The sequence below is a fragment of the Ischnura elegans genome, chromosome 5, assembly GCF_921293095.1.
Source record: "Ischnura elegans chromosome 5, ioIscEleg1.1, whole genome shotgun sequence".
NCBI lineage: Eukaryota > Metazoa > Arthropoda > Insecta > Odonata > Coenagrionidae > Ischnura > Ischnura elegans.
The window spans coordinates 117,684,905-117,704,963 of record NC_060250.1 but is presented as its reverse complement, the minus strand read 5'-3'; the positions used below and the strand labels follow the sequence as shown (position 1 = coordinate 117,704,963).

Genomic DNA, 20,059 nt, shown 5'->3' with positions numbered 1-20,059 from the left:
TATTTATACAGTACGAATATATGTGTTGAGTGTGCAAACAGGAATTATGATAAAATAACCAGTAATAGATTATTCAATAAAATTCTTTTTCAAAAGTGACAGAATAAAAATTGACAAGAAAATGTGAAGCTAAATAATATTTTCAAATTTTAGAAAAAGAGATAACTACATGCATGTCATAAATTCATACGACAGCCGTAACCCCCTATCTTTTTTGCCTGCGAAGGGAGAAAACACGAAAACGATGGCCAATAGAGAAAGAGGGAGGAGGGTAGGTTGTAAACCAAGGAGCGTTGGTTCGGGAAAATGTGTTAGGATATATAGAGTGGATTATTCGGTAGAAAAAAAGAGCTTGATTTTATGTTACAAGTAATAATTCGATGATCCTTAATGACGATTAAGTGATAAGAAACGATAAAATAAAAACCAATCATTTATGATTATTTGTTGACTAAGTAATTCACATTAAAGAAGATGTGGAAAACTATCCTGGGCCAGAACACAAATGAAAAAACGACTTCGTTTTCTTCCACTAATTTATTTTGACGGTACGACATGTTTCGACATTGAGCGGTCATTTACGACAAGGTCGAAACATGTCGTACCGTCAAAATAAATTAGTGGAAGAAAACGAAGTCGTTTTTTCATTTGTGAACTTCAACTTCCACAAAGTTGAGCCTGACACCATTGAACTGGGCCAGAACCACGGACCTTTGACTAGAACTCGAAAGGATTTGCTTCGCAGATGAAAGTGAATTTCCGCCGTTCACGTAACAGGATTGAAATATGCCTCTTCCTCCGTGTTTCATCCAGAAAGTTGGTTTGGATAGGTGAGGGTGTAGCTCAACCCGTATTAGGGCACAGGCAGTAGTGGGGTCTAAGGGGGCTATGCCCCCCCCCCTCCTCCTTTGGACGTCCAATTTACATTAGATAGAATGGCAATTTTTGTTCAGACCCACAATACTTCTGGGAGTTTACCGCATACTTAGCCCCCCTTGTCCCTATCCTGGATCCGCTACTAGGCACAAGCGTGTGAGATTCAAACGTTCCGGGTATGGGGGCCCGTTTCTTTCTCTGGACCACCTCACACCTCCAGTATTTTCAATTTGGGGTGTTCGAAGACTTCATCCGGGATTTAAACCCGGGACTCTCGATCAGCAGCCAAGCCTCTAACCACTAGGTTACCGCGCTCCAGAAATATTCCACACAGTTAAATAATGTTAAAAAACTGGGAAGCTAAATAACAATGCGATATCTCCACTGCATAAACGCTCAACAATCGCCCACCGAATCAAATCCGCTCATCTAGTAGCCCTTATAGTAGGGCGTTTTCGCAGTGGCGGCATCGAATGACAACAATCGTAGACTATGAGATACAGGTTTATCATAAAAGAATAGTGCGGTTTTTAACATGGAGAAATGAAAACAAAATTGCTTACAGTTTATGTTTTTTTATTTTTCGAACTTCCGTCTTAAAGTTTTTTTTTCGAATAATTAATAAATTTCAATCTGTGCACCCTTAATCGCTCGGCAAGAGAGAAACCCCGCGTCGACATCAGCCTTCTCCTAACCAGTGGCAGATACAGGATAGGGACAAGGGGGGGCTGGGGGCTCTCTTCCCAGGTATATATTCGACAACTGAAAAAATTGCCATTTTATCTTGTGAAAATTGGATACCTTAGGGGGGCTACTAGCCGTCCTCCTAGCCTTAGGCGCCTAGCCCTTCTCTGCAGTGGTGCAGCGAGGGGGTTTTGGGGGATAAAACCCCCCCAGAGCTGTTAGAAAATTTGAAGTTTAATCCATTTTACTTAATTTGATTAATATACTCATAGAAGAGTGTAGGGATTGATAAAACATCCCTCAGAAAGCCATAAAACTCACCATTTTGAACCATTTATCTTAAAATTTCTCTTGTGGAGTGCCCCCCGCACCTCCCGCTTATCCTGGCGGGTATACCACACACCCAAGGTCTAGTTGCGTCCAAAACCCCCCCTAGCCTTAATTTCTAACTGTGCCCCTGCTTCTCTGGACCCGCCACTGCTACTAACGGAAGACGCCAAGGGGACCACGGCTTAACGTCTCATCCAATGGACGGAGTGCTGCACTCAATCATGGATCGGCCGGCCTCTGAAAAATCTCCGCAAACCTATCCCTACAATCTGCCTATTAAATAGTTTAATTGTAAGTGCCCTCCTCGAGGCATTCAATCATGGATAGGAAGAACTCTGAAAAATCTCTGCCACCCCACATCAACTATCTTCCTATGAATTACTGAAACCTCACCACTTTTATTATGATAACCCTGAATAGTAAAAGCGCAAATGATCCCTAGCACTTGCGAGGCCAGTAAACTCTAATCCCTCTCTCACAAGGAGGACACGAAAACGGTGACCGAAAGAGTGGGTTTAGAAGGGGGAGGGAAACGTGTATAGAGTACAGGTGAGCATGTGTGCGTGAGCGTTGAAGAGCGCGGCGGCCCCCAGCGGACATGCGCGCGGAGAGGCAGCCAGGGGAGATGCGATGGGCGCTGGCGGGAGAGAGAGAGGGTCCCTTCGGCCGATCTCCTCTCTCGCTCGCTATCCCCGCTCGGCCCCGACTCAAGCAGAGTGTCATTGGCCACGGATCAGTGTGGACCCGGGCGCGCGCGCGGCTGGCTTAATACATCGGGCCCATCCGAAAACTCCCCCTCTCTCCCCCACGATTCGGGTTTGATTTTTTTATATATATAAATATAATCCAGAGGAGATAAGTGCTTGAAGCAGCGCGGCGCGGTGCGGTGTGTGCCATCCTTCCCTTCTCCCTGCTCCGCTGCCAAGTCGACCACCGAGTGAGGTAAGTGAGAATCGTCCAGAAAAGAAGACCCAAAGGAATACTGTTGTTGTTGTTGTTGTCATTGTTGACGTTGTGGCTGTATAGGACCGAGGATAGATGCGGTGATTGAACGGAGAATAATGTGGATAAATTTTGCATTGGTTTCCGGCCGGATGAGGTAGTTCATCGTAGCCGAAGTTTCGAGGCGCGACAAGTTCCTCGTCATGAAATTAGTGGCGGTGATCAAGGACCTATAAGGGGTTGATTTCGCCCCTCTGCCCCTTTTCTGTTGTTCACTCCCAGCGTTGAAAATTGTGACAGGAAAAGGTTTGTGAAAAATTCGAAGAAAATTATCATAAGAATTGTGACCATTTCCTAAGGCGATGAAATGCCATCAAAACACGCCTAAGAATGGTTTTTGCACAAAAATGAAGTTAAAATGATGACAATAAATTAGAAAAGGTGTTGCTCATCGGAACGGCTAAAAAAATATCATGGTCCATGACGGATTTTTGTATCTTTCCGAAATTGTGCCCCCCACGTCTGACACCTTAATGTGCTATTAATGAATGTCCATTTATTCCTTGATCACGAAGAAAGAATCAGAGATCGAAACGTCGGCTACAATTCAACCATTCACCCGGTTAGATAACCGAGAAAAATTATCCTGAAGAGAACTGAATTAACAAATCCTGAGGGTCGAGATTCAAATACCAGCGATGGTTGAATTTTTCAATCGAATTACAACTCGGATTCTACTTGAAAGATGCAAAAAACGTGGTGTCTACCTTATCCGACGGATAGGACGTTAATCTACGGTTAATCACGCCCTTATGTTATTCGCCAAGAAGTACTGTTCTATCGGGCATCTCCTCCAGATAATCAACCAAAAAATGAAGCACCCAAGGAATATTGTGTTCAGTGCTGTTCATGCAGAAAGAAAAAATTGTCTTCCCTAACACGAAGGTGTAGATTCAAATCTGGTGGCGGATGAGGTTTTTTACGGAGGAATTCCAGCTTGAATGTTGAAAGGAGAATACTTGCATGCGCCTTCAATATGAAAGGCGAATAGAGGTAACTGAGCCGGAAGCAAGAGAGGTGATAAAAGGAAATCCTGATTTAATGAAAAAGAGAGATGGCAATTTTCCACAAATTTATTTAAATCCCACTGTACTTGAGAATAACCTGACGGTTGAAACGCGTCGTATCTTATTAAATTAATTTGTAGAAAACTTGCCATCACTCTTTTTCATTAAATCATGCTGTGTGAATTTTTTATTTATTCAGTATTGCAAGTTAAAATTTAGCTTACCCTGAAGCTGACTCTCCGACAACACCAATTATCTGCCTTTCCATCGATGGCGAAAAAAACTTTGTAGTTGGTCAATTATTTAATGGTAAACTACCAGTAAATACCTACCTTGAGATAAATAGATTGCGTCACGTCACCAGGAAACTTGCCTTTCATATCCAGACTGTTCTCGAATTCCGGTGTCGGTTTGCAAACTTGAGACCAGTTGCGTTCTGGATGCAATAAATAGATGACGTCAACAATGATTTCCCATGCACCTCTCAAAATTAACAGCTGGCTAGCTTCGAGATAGGGAATCTACAAGGCTTTCCCTCAATCCTAAATCATACAATCTTTTTGTGAATTGGTATTGGGCGAGGCATCGGGGAAAGTCCTACATCGTTGCTAAAGTTTCAATGATGGATTATCTTATTATCATTGGAACGGTTAATAGCCGTTTTACACGGGGCGCGTACTTGCACAATCTCATGTGTGTACGAAGGCGCAGTCAAAATTGCGTCTTGTAAAGGGATGAACTGCTAGAACACATGCGAGAATGCATGGACGTGAGATGGCAAAATAGACCCTGTTCTAATTTTGTTCATGCATTCGCTCAATTCCAGGGCATTTTAGAAATTAATGCAGTTCTAACCTGCGCAATTCCGTTCCCCGTGTAAAATGACCTTAATACGCAGTCGGTAACACTCATGATGCCATAGCACAATCATGAAGCAACGTTGCTCGGCCCGGTGCCGCTTATTCTAAAAATTTGGAGATGATGCTCAAAGATGGGGGAGCTAGCAATGTGCTTGACCACATTGGAGTTCATTTATAGCAACTGTCAGGTATAAACATGCACCTTACTTTAATCTTCTTTAATCGCTGGTAGTCTTCCCAAATAACCGAACACCAGAAAAGCATTTCTTTCAATCCCTTTGCTTCTCATTCCAACTGTGCTGGAGGTCCCTTTGTCTCCATCCGTTTAGTGTTTTCCCGCCCGAAACAAAAAAGAAGAGTTGGGAATGTTGAAAGGATGGGGTAGGTGACGGGGGAATGAGGGGTTTGGAAGTAGGGCAAGAGAAGCGGAAAAAAAGGGGAGACAAATTTGTCGGCCCCTGGGGAAACGGGAAATTCGTTAAAGTGTCAAATGTGGAAAGATTCCAGCTCGTCCTTAAATTACTGGAAAAGGTTCCCTCGCCTCGCCTTCTTACCCTTCAAACTAATTCACCCAGAGTCGAGGGATGACGGGAAACCCCGGGAAATCAGTCGCTGACTTCCTCTCTAATCTTTCTTTGTTTCGAATATCTACAAGAGGAAAAGTCAATGGAAATGACAGCGGAGGAAAAATTCCACGGCGGGAAGATTTTTCACTTCAATTCGTTGATCCATTCTTATTCCATTCAATCGCTTAGGCGGTTCCCTCAGTATTGTTCAAGTTTAAGATATATGCGATTCGATGCAAAATGACACACGTCACCTAGGCCAGATGAGGGGTAAAATATCTTCAAACTTGCTTGTTTGTTTTACTGAAAAACAGGTTTGGACCACCACTCAACACTTTTTGAGATAGCATTTATTCAAACCAATATACCAATTCGAAAAACATACGACATAATATTTATTGGTACAGTAATGGTGTGTTGTCGCTATAAAGAGCAGAGACAGAGTGCAGTCGCAAAGGAGGGGTCAGACAATATCGTTAATACAAGCTTCACGAAACAGTTATATAAACGGGTACATTGAGAAACTAATTGCACATTAAATGGCTCAGCTGAATTAATGAATGCAGTTAATCCACTATTTTTTTTCTTTATTACTATTTTTGAGTGATACCCTCTTATTAGCCTTTTTTTGCTCCCAGTGGGACACTTGGGAAAGCAACGTAATAATGGTAGTATATAATTTCCATATTGCTTTTGACGCCTCAAATCATCCCAATTCTTACTGCAACCGATTTCTCTTATGGGCCGTATTAAGTAAATAAGCAATTTTTTCGTCTACCCTTATCTGCCGTCTTTTATTAATCACTATTTATCCACTAGCTCTCGTAATGTTTTTTTTTCAATGACTAAGTGCGGCGAAGCAATAAACATTTTATGATAAAATGATCGCGATTTCCATATGTTAATACTACAAAAATATAAAATGGTGTTTACGAGATCAATGCCACCGCTCGTGAATAGTACCCGGCCTAAACTTATCGCATGAATAATCTGAATTTCACGCTACACCACTTGCCTCTTTCACATACCTCAAGGATTCTTTAGCCAGTTACTGCTACCACAAACAGCATTCATCAATTTATGAGTACAGGGATGTGTGGTAGAAGTTTCTAGAATGGCTTCGCATGTCCTGGTGAGTAATGGCCGTTCGTAAGCACGGGTGGAATTGCTAACGGCGAGCAAGATATCGTTATCCACAGTAAAGCCGTTTATCCTGGCTATTTTTCGGTATTCCAACACCAGTGAGCGGTTTTCGCGCCGAACACGGACTACGTCCAGATAGTCGGCGACATTTAGGTGCAGTTCATTGGGAATAATGTCCATTATCCTAAACCAAAAACCACAGCTTTGTGTTGATGGAGTGAATGGAGGGTCGAGACAAGATACTGCGCCACATCCTGAGGATTTTTACTAGTCCAGAGAAGTTAACGGAGTCTCATGCGATCCCGAAGGTATTGAGTCGGAAAATGAGCCGCTGATGTGCTACCCTAGAGTGATTCACCAACCGTAAAGTTCCCTCGGATGTCCGTAAATACAGCTTTTAAAGTGCGGAGGAAAATAAAGGTCTAAGAAGCCACGATGCAATTTTATCACAGCTGTTTACCTCTTCGGCCTTTCCTCTGACAGTAAAGACGAGTGATGCAGACGTTTAGTATTTTGACAGTTCCGATGATATTTCAAACTCAAAAACGGTCAGTATTGGTTTTCATTTTTCAGAATTTAAAAATACGTATTACGAAGTAACAAATTAGGTACGTATAAAATCGTTTCAGGCTTTACATGGTGTGAATGCTATATATTCACGATAAAATCTACAAATGGAAATTTTCACACCCTGAACTAGTACACTACCGACCATGGTAACGGCATTCTTTGTCATTTTCAAGGTTACGTAGTCCACTTTGAAAATGACATAGAAGGTTGAAACCATGGTTGGTAATGTAATAGCTTATATTTAAAAATGTGAATTATCATTTGTAGTTTTTATCGTAAACAAATTCGGGGTTATAGAAAACAAAAAAATCCCTCCCTAGAATTTTTATTCATCTATTGCTATCGTTTTAGCATTTTGCTTCTCAATCTCATTTTGTATTTATATTTCCTAATGATATAAATAAATTTAAAAAAACCTCCCCAAAAAGATACCTTCTGGGTAGATTTTCTGATTCAAGGAGATAATTTTTCATGAGATAATATCATTTGAAGCCGAAACTAGCTAAATAGATCCACTTTGGATCACTATCAGGAGTAATTTATGGTCCTACATTAAAAACTAAAATTAAATTTAGCTTATTAAAATAAAATTAAAATTACATGATTATAACATCACAGGTGAAAGCTTAGTTGCAATATATTACTTATTTAAATTTCCGTTTCAAGATAAATTCCGAAGAAAAATATATTGTACGAGTGTTAAAACAGTTATTAGAACTTATGATACGGATTAACTTACACGTCATTTTATTTTCAACTTAGTTATGACTTAGTTAAAGTAAAGTCATAGTTTATTATATCGGTTCAGTGTCAGTACTTTAATAGTGAAGAAGAATTTTTAATTTTCTGATGGTGAAAGATTTCTATATACTTATAATTTCGAAACTTCATAGTTATTTCCCATCAAATTACTTGGGTGACGGTTAACGCATGTAATTCCTCATATTTAGTGCACAGTAAGTGCGAAGTGTTAAGGATTATGATTTAATCTTTTAATTTGAGCATTTAAAATTTTCACAGTACTGCAATGCCCCTATCCCAGAGGCAGCAGTCAAGAGCAAGTAGCTACACGTGTAAAAATGTGCCGTTCACGTCTCATACGCCTTTTCCGTATCTCTTCCCAAATCCTTTGTGCTTTTAAGAATCAGGGTGTTTCGAAAAATGTCATTCACCTGACTATGACATCTAACGATCTAAACCAGTCGGACGATGTGAAATCTTGAAGAAATTTTTGTGACAATTATTTGTTAAATGATTTTTCAAATGGGAATTTTGGCCGGTATTCAATCTTTTACCGCAAAAAATTTGCAAACTTTTGCTCACTATCTTGAATTTCAATCAAGCAGAAATTGCTATTTCTCTTTACACCGCACATACAATTTGTTAAAAAATACTACTCCATGAAAAATACGAAATAAAGCGAGAAAACTTACAAGCAATTATGCAATTATTAATAATTATTATTACTTATAACTGTCAAATACTTTGTCACTACGTACGATTGCATCGAGAAAATCGCCTATTTCAATGCCAATGCTTCAAGTATCCATTTACTAAGCCTTCAGTTCCTCCTCTGGTCGATTTTAACAGCAAAATTGAAAAATATTATTTGAAGGAAACAACTAATAGAAAACGCACGCATATATGAGCATTTTCAGATGTAATTAGGCACAAAGGAGCGAAAAGAAACTACAAGAAAAACTATGTTAAAGGGCAATTATGAAAAATGCTCCATATCCTACGAACAGCTGACAAGGACATCATGTATTCGTTCAGTCATGATTTCCTTCTATACAACATTGAAGTTTCACAGTCCACACGGGAGAAAAAAGTCAATACAAACTTGAAAATGGCCGAGAAAAATTCGATACATAATTTATGTAACGGCGGATAGCCAATTCAATGTAATAACAAAACTGGGAAATTAAAAAAAAATAGAGAGGGCGATTCCGGAAAAGCAACAAATGACGCGCGAAATAATTAACACTTCAATTTATTGAATTTACATAAAATATTAACTACCTTTATCGATTACCTACATTATCTCATTATCGGGTCATGAAATTACCGAATGAGCATAATACGTACTGTTTTTCTCGAAACTACATTTGCATCCAAAACTCTGTTTGAATTATTGGGTGAAAGTTGACGCAAGAAATTCCTCATATTTATCATGCAGTACTGTGAATGGGTAGTTTTCAGGCTCATACTTTAATCTTTTATTTTGAGCAATTGTTATTTTTTAACAGAAGCGAGCTTAAGAATTTCACTCAAATAACATAATTTTATATATTATATCAAGTTTTCAAGCTTCACTTGGTGGAACCACATATATAAAGTGCGAAATAAATTACCTGGTTATGTTCTACAAAACTTTTTTATTGCTCCAACTCTGGGGTTCAACTGCACATAGTCATTATGGAGGTCCTTGATAATGACTATATGTAGTTGAAACCCAGGATAGGAGCAATAAAAAAGTTTTTTGTGGAACATCACAAAGTGATTCATTTCGCACTATACATAAGTTTATACCCGCTCCATTCAGTATGCTATCTACTCCTAATACAGGCAGTTATCTTCTGATGCACAAAAATTTGTTCCAATGATATCTCATAAATCTCTTCTCATCTGGAATATTCTCTCGCATTTCGCTCGTAACTGCCACCAATTTATAAGTGTATATACGAACGCTTGGATACAGGATCATTGGAAAATCTTACTAAAATCATCATCCTTTCACGGTTGCTCCCTAATTTCCCTTGAGCTTTGACTTTGGGTGGTTAGAAAAATTTGACGATGAAATGGGAACTGATATTGTTAACCTTCATATCCATGGTCTTAAAGCTTTCCTTCATCAAAAATTTCACCTTGGCTTTTCAGCTGACAAAAAATGGCAATAACATGCGACTCAAAGAGAAAACAGGAGAACGAATGCAAAAAATAGGTGAAAGGAGATACTTAGTGAATATCACTTCCTCATCTGATAAAGCAAACTTTTGGCTATAATCACCACCCGATTCTCCCTCTAATACCTCGTGTGCTAATGAATATATGGCGCATGATGTCTCGTGAAATGTTTTCACTCCAATCAAAATTTATTCAATGCAATTGGATGCATTGATTTTAAATGGTCCGCAATTTATTCTCCTTTTCAAATTAAAACGAGTCGTGTTTAAAATCTTATATCCCAATAAGAAATAGTTACATAGGCATATTGTCTTCTTATCCGCTAGATATGTAGGCATAACATTTTTGGTGCGCTTTAGTATTGAAATAACGCTGATGAAGCCCCGCTTCATTTGCTTTTATCAATGATTAGCAAGTCTCATGATGTCGATAAAAGCAGTACCTAAGTCACAGGTATGTTTCCAGGGGTTTATAAAGCCCGATTTCGATTAGTGAAGACCAACCTTTTCCAGGAGCATGGATATTCAACTGCTTGTACTAAAAACATCCACTGATTTAACCCAGCTCTATCAATGCGAAAGAGCTTCAAGAGTAAAACACACCCTTCGTTATTCTTTACTACAAATAAAAGAAACGCAGTCGAAGAATCAGATCCCGAAGGAGGTGATTAGGGCTGATGTGAGGCGAAATCCTAATGACTTGACCACCACGTAGTCAGACAAGAAACCTAAAAGGAAGTGCGGCGAAGGGAAAAATATTCACGAGGGAGACAGAAATTGCATGATGCGATTTTCTCGTAGAGGACCTCGTCCCAGCTGTCGTCGCCCCTTAGCCTTCGCCGCTCGTTCGCTCCTCAGTCGTGCACACGGCGCCCAGTCGTGAGTGCGAGGGAGAGAGAGAGAGAGAGAGAGAGAGAGAGAGAATGAAGGATTTAAAAATTAATGCACGTCCCTGAATGCTGTAAATACTCTCCCTCTCTCCCATTCGGAAAGTTGGACTTTTTTTTTCATTTTCACGCCGTCCATTCTAATTAGAGCACTCGCGGCGGCAGCAGCGGTCGGCAAAATAGCTGGAGTGGATATGGAGAGGAAGCGAGGAAGAATGAAGTAAAGGAATATGGGTGAGAAAAGCCAAGGAAAGTGCAAGGGAGTAGTTCAAGGGAAAGCCATGTCTATAATTCTGGTCGAACACCGCTAATGGTCGCGTTGACCCCTTCTAACCCAGAACTACTTCTGGGAGAAATTAAATTTCAAGATTTCTCATTTTTTTTTAAAGTGAAAATTTTTTGCCCAATCATAATTATTGTGGCAGCTGCATATTTCACCATAAAAATTTACAGCACAAAAGAACATGTAGTTTCAATCCTGAATGGAGCTGAGAATTTACACATTTTTGATGTTACCTACAGACAACATTGGGTTATAATGGGTTAATAAGGGTAAGCGGGCGTAAAGACTGCACAAAAGAGGTGCAGTGGTAATTATTTCAACGAGAGAACTTTGAACATTTTTTTTTTCATAAGAAGCAAACTTCAGTTCAGTTGTATTTCTGAGCCGACCTACAATAGCCCAGAGCCTCGCAAATTGGAGCTCGCCGAGCAACTATCAAAATCAACAGCAACTGTGAACCTGCTTAAAAAGATTAAACTCTTCTATTTAAATTGGAATAACCAGTCTCGAAACGTCAGCGTCTTCTCCATGTGCTAAACTTCAGGAGTAAAATAGGGTACCTCGTTATGCCAATTTTCGTCAGAGTGTATTGTAATATCAGGAAAAATTTGCCAACCCGTGCAAGTTTTACAGAAGCGATTTTTATCGATTGGATGACTTAGTTAATACGGTGCCCCAGGAAATCCCCCTTGAAAGCAGGACGCAACTCGAAAGAGTTCGACTTCTTTTTCTATTATTTTTCAGTCAATGGCGGAGAAGTCATGCCAGAAAGTATAAAAATACGTAAAAGAGGCTACCTACTGCATGCTTTATTACTGAATGACTTATTTTCAACGATTTCTAGGTTTTCTTCAGCAATTGAGTAATAATCAAGAAAGCCTACTTTCCTTGTGGCAAAAGTAGTGTGGTTATAAAGTTTCCAGTTTGGGGACAACAAAAGTGTTTGAAATGTTTTTTGGAAAGCACTAATTTATTTAGCCACTTTTATATGGATGGATAGACGCACGCTTGTTAGCAATGGATGCTGTTCAACCAGGGCAACTACCCCATAAACAGCTTCGCAGAACGCATGACACGGGTTGTTAGGGCACAAAGTGCAATAAAGTATAAATAAAATTGATGGTATCTTTATCCTAGATGGGGGTTTGGAATCAGTATCGCGTGATTGCTATTACGGTCCATTATTCACACAGAGAAAATTAAATGCACTGTAGCGTTTAACGACATGCTGATTTTAGGTTGATGTATTCGGTGTGCACATTTTATTTCATGTAACTTTACAAAATAGCAATCTTTATGGAATAAATAAAGAAAAGAATGTGAGCGTTTGCTTCTATTTAACTGACTGTATAATAAAGTTACTTCTAATCCCTTTGTACGAATTGAAATGAATTATAGTTGGAAAGACTGTTAAACATCAAAGAACATACCTACTTATATTTACGGATGATGGATCACTTTAAATATAAAACGCGTCAATCAGACTCGGAAATTAAACGCGATTACAAAAATATATTCTCTGTGTCACATTGAACATTACCTGCTCTCCTCTGCCACGTAATCTAAGCCCACAACTTAGCATCACACTCTGCAGTGGTTCCCAGTCAGTCCCTGTAGAGTATATGCCACAATCCGTGGCCTCCTTTAGTATAGTTTTCAAAGGATAGTACCGTTTTGTTTTGCATTTTATTTTGTTCGTGGATTAAATATTTCATTCCCGGGATCCTATATGATAGCCACACATTCCAGGTGCTGTTTCACTGGGACGAAGTAGCGCCGATTTATCTGACACATTTTTGTCCCATGACCTTCATGCTGTACCTCTGAGTAATCCTAGTTTCTTAACGGCTCTACCGTCAATATTTCTTACACGCGTTCCCACACATGCGTACCCCAAGTTTTAAAATACTTAAAATGCATATGCATGTTAATAAATCTGTCTACACAATGCATCAGTACTCACTTCAAACAAAATGTGTATATGCCGATCCTTTGAATGTGATGGAAGAAAAGGAAGTGAAGGAAGGACAGGAAGTGAAGGAAGTGAAGGATAACTTTAACGATCAGTGGCGGCATTAAATTGTTGAAAGGAATATGAAGAATAAAATCTCGCTCACATAGGGATGGTGAAAGAGAAAGATTTTTCAATAGTTAAGGAATTCAAGGTTCCGGAAATGGAAATTTTGAGGAAGTTTGAAAAGGTGGCGAAAGGATTAATTGAAAAGAATTTTCTTTTTTATCTCGAGGAAATGCTTTTCTCACGCGGGTCTTAGGGACCAAAGATTCTTAGAGGAGTGGTTTGTGGAGGAGGAGAAAATTATCGACCAAGGGGTGATAACGGAGAAGGAATCCCTTTTTTTTAATAGTCAAACTTAGTATTCAAAAAGCTGGTGTAGGTATTTTGAGGGATAAATGCTACTTCATTACAATCCAACTTTTTTCTATATTTTTACTTGCATTCTTATTGATTATAATATTTAATCTTAAAGTAGGCTGTTTCAAGCAACAGTGTGTAAATGGTAAACAAGCCCCCTCCGTCTTAAGTAGAAAATTTTCGAGGATTGAAGTACCTATACAAGTACGAGTACACTCGATTAACTACACGTCCGAAGCTTAAATCGTTATTCTCCTCCTTATATTACGGCATTCGTATTGAAATTAGAGTGGAAATTCATTTAGAGCTGGGTCCATGCAACGCGTACAACAAATGCAAATGCACGCCAAGTTTGTTGCCGTCTTAAGGACAAGAGCCTAAAGGAGATGGCAGACTTTTCCGTAAAAAATGGTAGCGTTGTTATCGCTATCACCCGCCCTGATGTCACTATTATTTGAATTCCCTAATTAAATTGCGTCAAACAGGTCTAATGTCAACACTATACGCGCAGCAGAAAAAAGTGTAGTTTTTAGTGCAATGAAAATTGGGTATTACAAAACAAATAACTTTCACTTTTTCCTTTAAATTAAAAATTAGTTTCATTAAAACTTGAATACCTATTAACCAGACCGTGCTTGGAGTGCTTAAAATTTTTCAACCAAAAAATTAACTCTTCGCGATTAGCTTGAAATGAAAGAGTTGATAATAACCTCTAGTAACAAATATTATTATTAGCATGCATTATTCTAATTATTCAAAACCTTAAAAAATTTAGGCAGTCCACGTCATTAAGTATCAATTTTGTGCTTCACACGCGGCCCCACAATTAATGTCCAATTACGACTGGGTTAATTGATTATTTTAATAGCACACTAGGTTGTTAATTGCATTATTTGGCTTCTAAATTACGTATTAACATATTTCAGCGGAGTATTTGATGCAAAGAGTTTGAATTAAAATCTCTTTATTCGCAACCAGATACAATAGTGTGGCTTTCACCAGTTTCAGCAAAAATACACTTACATGCCCATAGATACCTTTAGCTTTGCGATCGTGAGCGCTGAATGACTGACCGCGATACTAGCTTCAGTCGAGTTAGTCAGAGGGGGTGGCGGAATGAAATGAATTTCCAATAATGCAATTGCGTCACTCAAATAAAATTTACTGAATCATCCTATTTTTAGCGCGCCAATTTAGACATAATTTTATCCGTGTATTTTATTAATTCATAATTTTTTCTGTAAATCATCTGACGGACACTGCTTCTCACCGATAGATTCTAATCTTTCAGTTCTTATCTGGCACCCATGTCTAACACACAAAATGCCCAAAATACCGAATACAAGCCGTCAACTAGCTTTTACTATCAAATAAATCACATTGCACTCAGGAGAGAAATCCTTGTCTAAAGATATATGTGTAGTTCCGATTTTTTTTCAGAATATTTTCGAAATAACCACCAACAATCTTTCCTCTAAAGTTGGACCACTTTTTCCGCTAATTCCAAACTTTTACAAGGTATTTCCCCAGCGCTTATCAATTTCCGACATTTTACCGATCAACCGAAGTTTCCTGACTTTTAGAGGCCCTGGTAATGAAATATTAAGCAAAAATCAACCTTTTTCCCCTTTTATAGAATTTACGACGAAGACAATCTTTTTTCAATGGGACTTGTGTGAATCACAAGCCTAAAAATTGAGTGAATGGAGTATAAAAATCTTCAACGAAGTCGTTTTCAAAACTTAACCTACTGGTAGGGATTAAGGACCTCTGTTCAAGACAAAAATAGGAGCGTATCACAAGGAGAGGGACTCAAGAATATATATTTGTACATTAAGCACCTGCAGATGGGAATTAATATTTTATGAATTATATCAAGATACACGGATGATTTATAACTCAGCTCTATCTATCCTGAATGATTGGATTCTTAAGCTGATGGATGAATCACATATTTTCTTTGCTACGAACATGCTTGGGAAAGGGAATCAATTGACTATAGGGATCATATACAACATTAGTGAATGCGTGAAAGAAATTCTGAAGGCACAGTTGAGATTGATGACTGGTGAAGAAAATTCTGTGGACGTAATCTAGCGATACAAGATTAGCATGATTGAAAACTATGCGTAATGGAAATTTCCCAGAAAGAAATAAAAATACAAGTAAAAGTACATACCATCAATCTCCACTGTGCGGGGTGATTATTTGGTCGTTGTATCTCTAAGCATTCAAGCGGAAGACTTCACCTAAGTTGTGATCGTGATGTTTACTGCACCATTCCATGCAAGAGTAGAGTAAATTTCACCATCGGTGGTCACAAAGTAGCCACTGCTATGAAAAATGAAATAGGGATGAATAAATTTTAATCGTCCTCGCGTAGAATCATTAAATACATTGTAATTAAATGCTATCAACAGAAAATGTATGAAATAATAATTAAATTTCGGATGGTCGAAGATATTTGGAGATGTGGATAACAACAGTGAGAAAAAAAGAGTGCCCGCAGGCAACCCGGTTAGTTTTCCTCTGATAAATTAAAAATATTGGAAAAGAAAGAATTATATTTTTAAGTTAGAACTGATAAGCAGTGTGCCTATTGAATCATCACCCACGTGAAGATTGACTGAAAATAAATTAGATACTTCAGCTAACCTCAAGACAAGACGCTTGTCGCTAGGTCTTGCTGCTTTCTTGGTCATCGGAAAATGGCTGAATAAACATATTTCCAGGTCCAAAAAGAACGGTAAATTAAGTAAGATATTTGACCGCAAGGATAGGTGTAAGAATGCGTTTATCCCCAAAAAATTAAGGACTTCGATACATGTTATGGGGAACTTGGTGCGTGCATTTCCTGTTACTGTCTACGTCTGATGTCATGACACTTCCTGCCACGCGCCTATTGTGGCGGGGAGTGGTGTAGTAAGTGCATCAAATAAATTCTTGAACTCTCTCCTTACTGTAAATATATTAAAAGAAACTTGGCATAGCCCGCAGGATGTGATCCATAGATTAATCTTAAAAGGAATCATCTACTTCATTGCGAACTCAGCACATTATTTTTCTTTGCCGAATTGATGATTAACGAATATCAGTAAAAGCCTTTGGTGCTCACTACATCATAAAATCGAGCTTTCGTAATTTTTTCCATTTCCAAGACTGGTCATGCCTCGTTAAATGCCGAATACATTATTAAAACTTGCGCTATCACACTGAAAATTTGAGGGTACGTATAGTACACAACCAACATTCACCAGTTTCTCAAATATGAACATTTACTATTATTATTTCCTTACAGTTATGACTTTAATGTTGAGGTACGTGTTGGAAACCACCTATTCTACAAGTCCTGAAATTTTTAACACGATAGCATAAGATTCAAACAAGGATAACGTCACGAAAAAGATAAATACGATAGGTTGAGGGGGGAGTGATGGGTCTTCTTAGATAACCCTCTTCTATCCCACAGCATGAATGAAAAGGTAAGTAAGAGAATATCATATGAAAACAAACGGCAAGATGGCCTTAGGGAATAAAATATGTATTAATGCAATGGTACAGTGACGAAGCAGGGGTTAGTGTAAAGTGTAAAGCGGCAAGCGGGAAAAGTGATCTCCTGTGAAACACTATGGAGGTGCCTTGCACGGTACAGAGTAGATGCAGATGAGACTTATTCCATTGAACACATTCTTTGCGAGGCGAAGTTTTCGTCGCTTCCCTCGCCTCGAATCCTTTCCACGGTGTCACATTATGATTTCACTCCGATTCTTTCCGAAGTATGGGCAAGAAGGTGCGCGCCCCGGGAAACCATCGCTCACGCATTCCGGATTCAATAAAACTTGGCGAATACTTCTCTCGAAACTTCCCAGCCTATCTCTTCGCCCCTCTTCCTCTCTTTCCTTCTTTCTTTCTTTACACGCCTTTGGTTATGCCTCCCCTGTATCTCTCTTTTGATTCTGCTCCGGTGGCCGCCGAGGGAGTAGAATGTAATATTTGATTTCGCCGCCACACTGGATACAGCCCCTTCATTCTTTTTTTGTCATTTCCAACACTACACCCTCTCCGTTACTTTTATTATCATTCGCTTATTTCGACCTATGGCCGACTCGGCGACAAGGCATTTCCAACATTCCTTTTTTTCGTAATTCCGCGAATACCATCAAGGATTTCCTCTCGTTGTATTTGTATAGATTTTCGGATTGCGCGGACGAGCGATAGCCGATGTGGTTCACGATGCTAAGGCACCAGTAACGCCCTTGTCAATCGCTATTGACTGATACTGTATGAGCCACCAGAGATAAAGATTCCATAGAAAAAATAAGTATAAAATATCCTGAGAGAGGAGATAGGAAGAGGGTGCTTTTCGATTCGCTTGGCAGGCACAGAAATCTTTCCTGAATTACTGCTATGAAGTCCCATTTTTCCTTAGTTTCATGTGAATTAACAAACTGTGTCCTCTTTAAGTTTATGCACATCAGACTGCCAAAGAGCAAATATTTTATAAGCTCTCCGTAGTCACCGCACACCTGAACGAATACAATATCGAGTTAATACGTAGATCCACAAAGCTATCTATTTAAAACCATCAATAATTTAATATGCCACTTCAAAATACACCTCAGAAATGTCATTGCTGATATTTCAGCAAATGACCATGAGGATTGCATATATGCATGCGTGATTGAATTATTAAAGTTGGTCCACAGTTGGTCGAATTACATTCTATTAAAGATAATGTAAAAAAATGGTCACGGAATACTTTTACAATTTTCAGGCAAATATTTATGATTATCTAAATATTAATTGGTTGACAATGAATAGCGGCCAAATATTACGTACTTAAGTACATTTGTGGCCATTTTTGCCCCCTCCCTTCAATGCAAGCAAATTAAGTGTTAGCCTTATCCAGCCCCATGACACTTCCTATCCCACTCCATTGGGAACCCATGGTCTTTTATTGAAGTCGTTTCCTCAACCTGCCGCACGCTTGCCGGGGCGGCGCCACGTATTCTGGAGGGCAAGAATTAGCGGGTAAGTTAATTTCCGTATTGTTGAGCGCATACTACAGGTGAGTGGAAATAGTCATTTTTGTAATTAATTAAGATTTAGTTTTCATTTATTTTCGAATGCTAGTCTTCTGCATTACTTCCTTATTGTTCTACATTAATATTTCGTGGATATATATCGCGGATTTACTGAAAAAAGGAAAATGCCGTGGGCGTGTGTGATACCGCGTTGCACCACTGGTTATGGCCACAAGACTTCGGGGATTTCGCTTTTTAGAGTCCCCAAGGACCCTGAGAAGCGATGAAATAGCTGTACGATTCCTTTTTTTTTGGTGTGCTAAAGCTCCAAAATTTATACATATTTTAAATTACAGGTTCTGCTGTTCCAGTGGTCAATGTCATTCACAGTGGAGGAATGAAGTAACACTGAGAAAATGCAAGATGTGCGACGGCTTTCATCAACTATTCATCATTCTCTCCTACTAAATTGAATCTCTTAATGATTAGTAATTAGAAAAGAAATTAGTAATAGAAAGAATTGATAGAAATGTTAAATTGTGAGTACTTAAAATTTATTTTTCATGGCATTACCTTGCATTGATTGTATAAATAATCTCAGTTTCAATAGCATTGTGTAATCATTCTGGAAATGTAGATTTGATGTGTGTGTACATTATATAATTTGGAAAAATGTGAATCGTTTTAATCTTTATACCTCTTTCGATGATTTCTTTTAATGCAGCTGTTATCGATGGTGCGTGCAACTCTCATGAAAAGTACATTTACCGCGTATTAGCAGTAGTAGCCTGTGGTTTCTGTCGTACTATACTCATCTTATTTTTGGGCGAGGGATAATATTTCAGATTTGCCAGCACCTGAAAGTGATCAGACATCCGCTAATCCCTCGGATTATATCCATTGCACTGTTTTCGTGGAAGTTTATTCGGAAATTGTTTGCAAAATCTCTTTCGTTCTTATCTTTCATATGGTATTTTACTTCCTTAAATCTCAAATTATTCCTTTGGTGAGTAGGCAAGCATCGTTATAAAATAGCCTTTAACGGTAATAATGGTACTTCCGGAAATTATTCACCCTGTTCAACGATTAAATATGCCTATTCTATACCCCAAGGGCGGATCCAGGATTTCTTTCTGGGAGGGGCACAAGCAAGGCCGTATCCAGGATTTTGTTCGGGGGGGGGGGGGGGCACAAGGATACCTTGTTACACAAAACGAACGAAATGATAATGGGACCGTATTAAAAATAACATATTTTTAAGGGTCTGGGTCACGTGCCTCCGTGCCCCCCCCCCCCTGGATCCGCCTATGCTATACCCGCAAAACGTCCTTAGGATAGAATCATTTTTTTGGGTTTGCTGTGCCCTGCCATTATTATTATCACTTGATCGAGACTCAGGAGATTAAAAACATTAACATACGTCACTTCATAAGAAGTATTTCACTTCGACCTTGGTAAGAAGCCGTTTGCGTTTCTGATATTATATTTGTTAATAGTGTTTGAAAGCAAGGAATAACATCTATATTCTTATAAGGCCGTGGAAACAT

The 20,059-nt window shown here is 38.9% G+C and overlaps 1 protein-coding gene across 1 annotated transcript in view; it reads left to right on the top strand.

The window, feature by feature from the left end:
- The first annotated feature begins 2,623 nt into the window (after window positions 1-2,623).
- LOC124159459 overlaps window positions 2,624-20,059 on the top strand; it is a 221,636-nt gene continuing 204,200 nt past the window's right edge. Inside the window, exon 1 of the mRNA XM_046535282.1 lies at window positions 2,624-2,832. The gene's annotated coding sequence lies outside the window, so the exon portion shown is untranslated. The remainder of the gene's footprint in view (window positions 2,833-20,059) is intronic.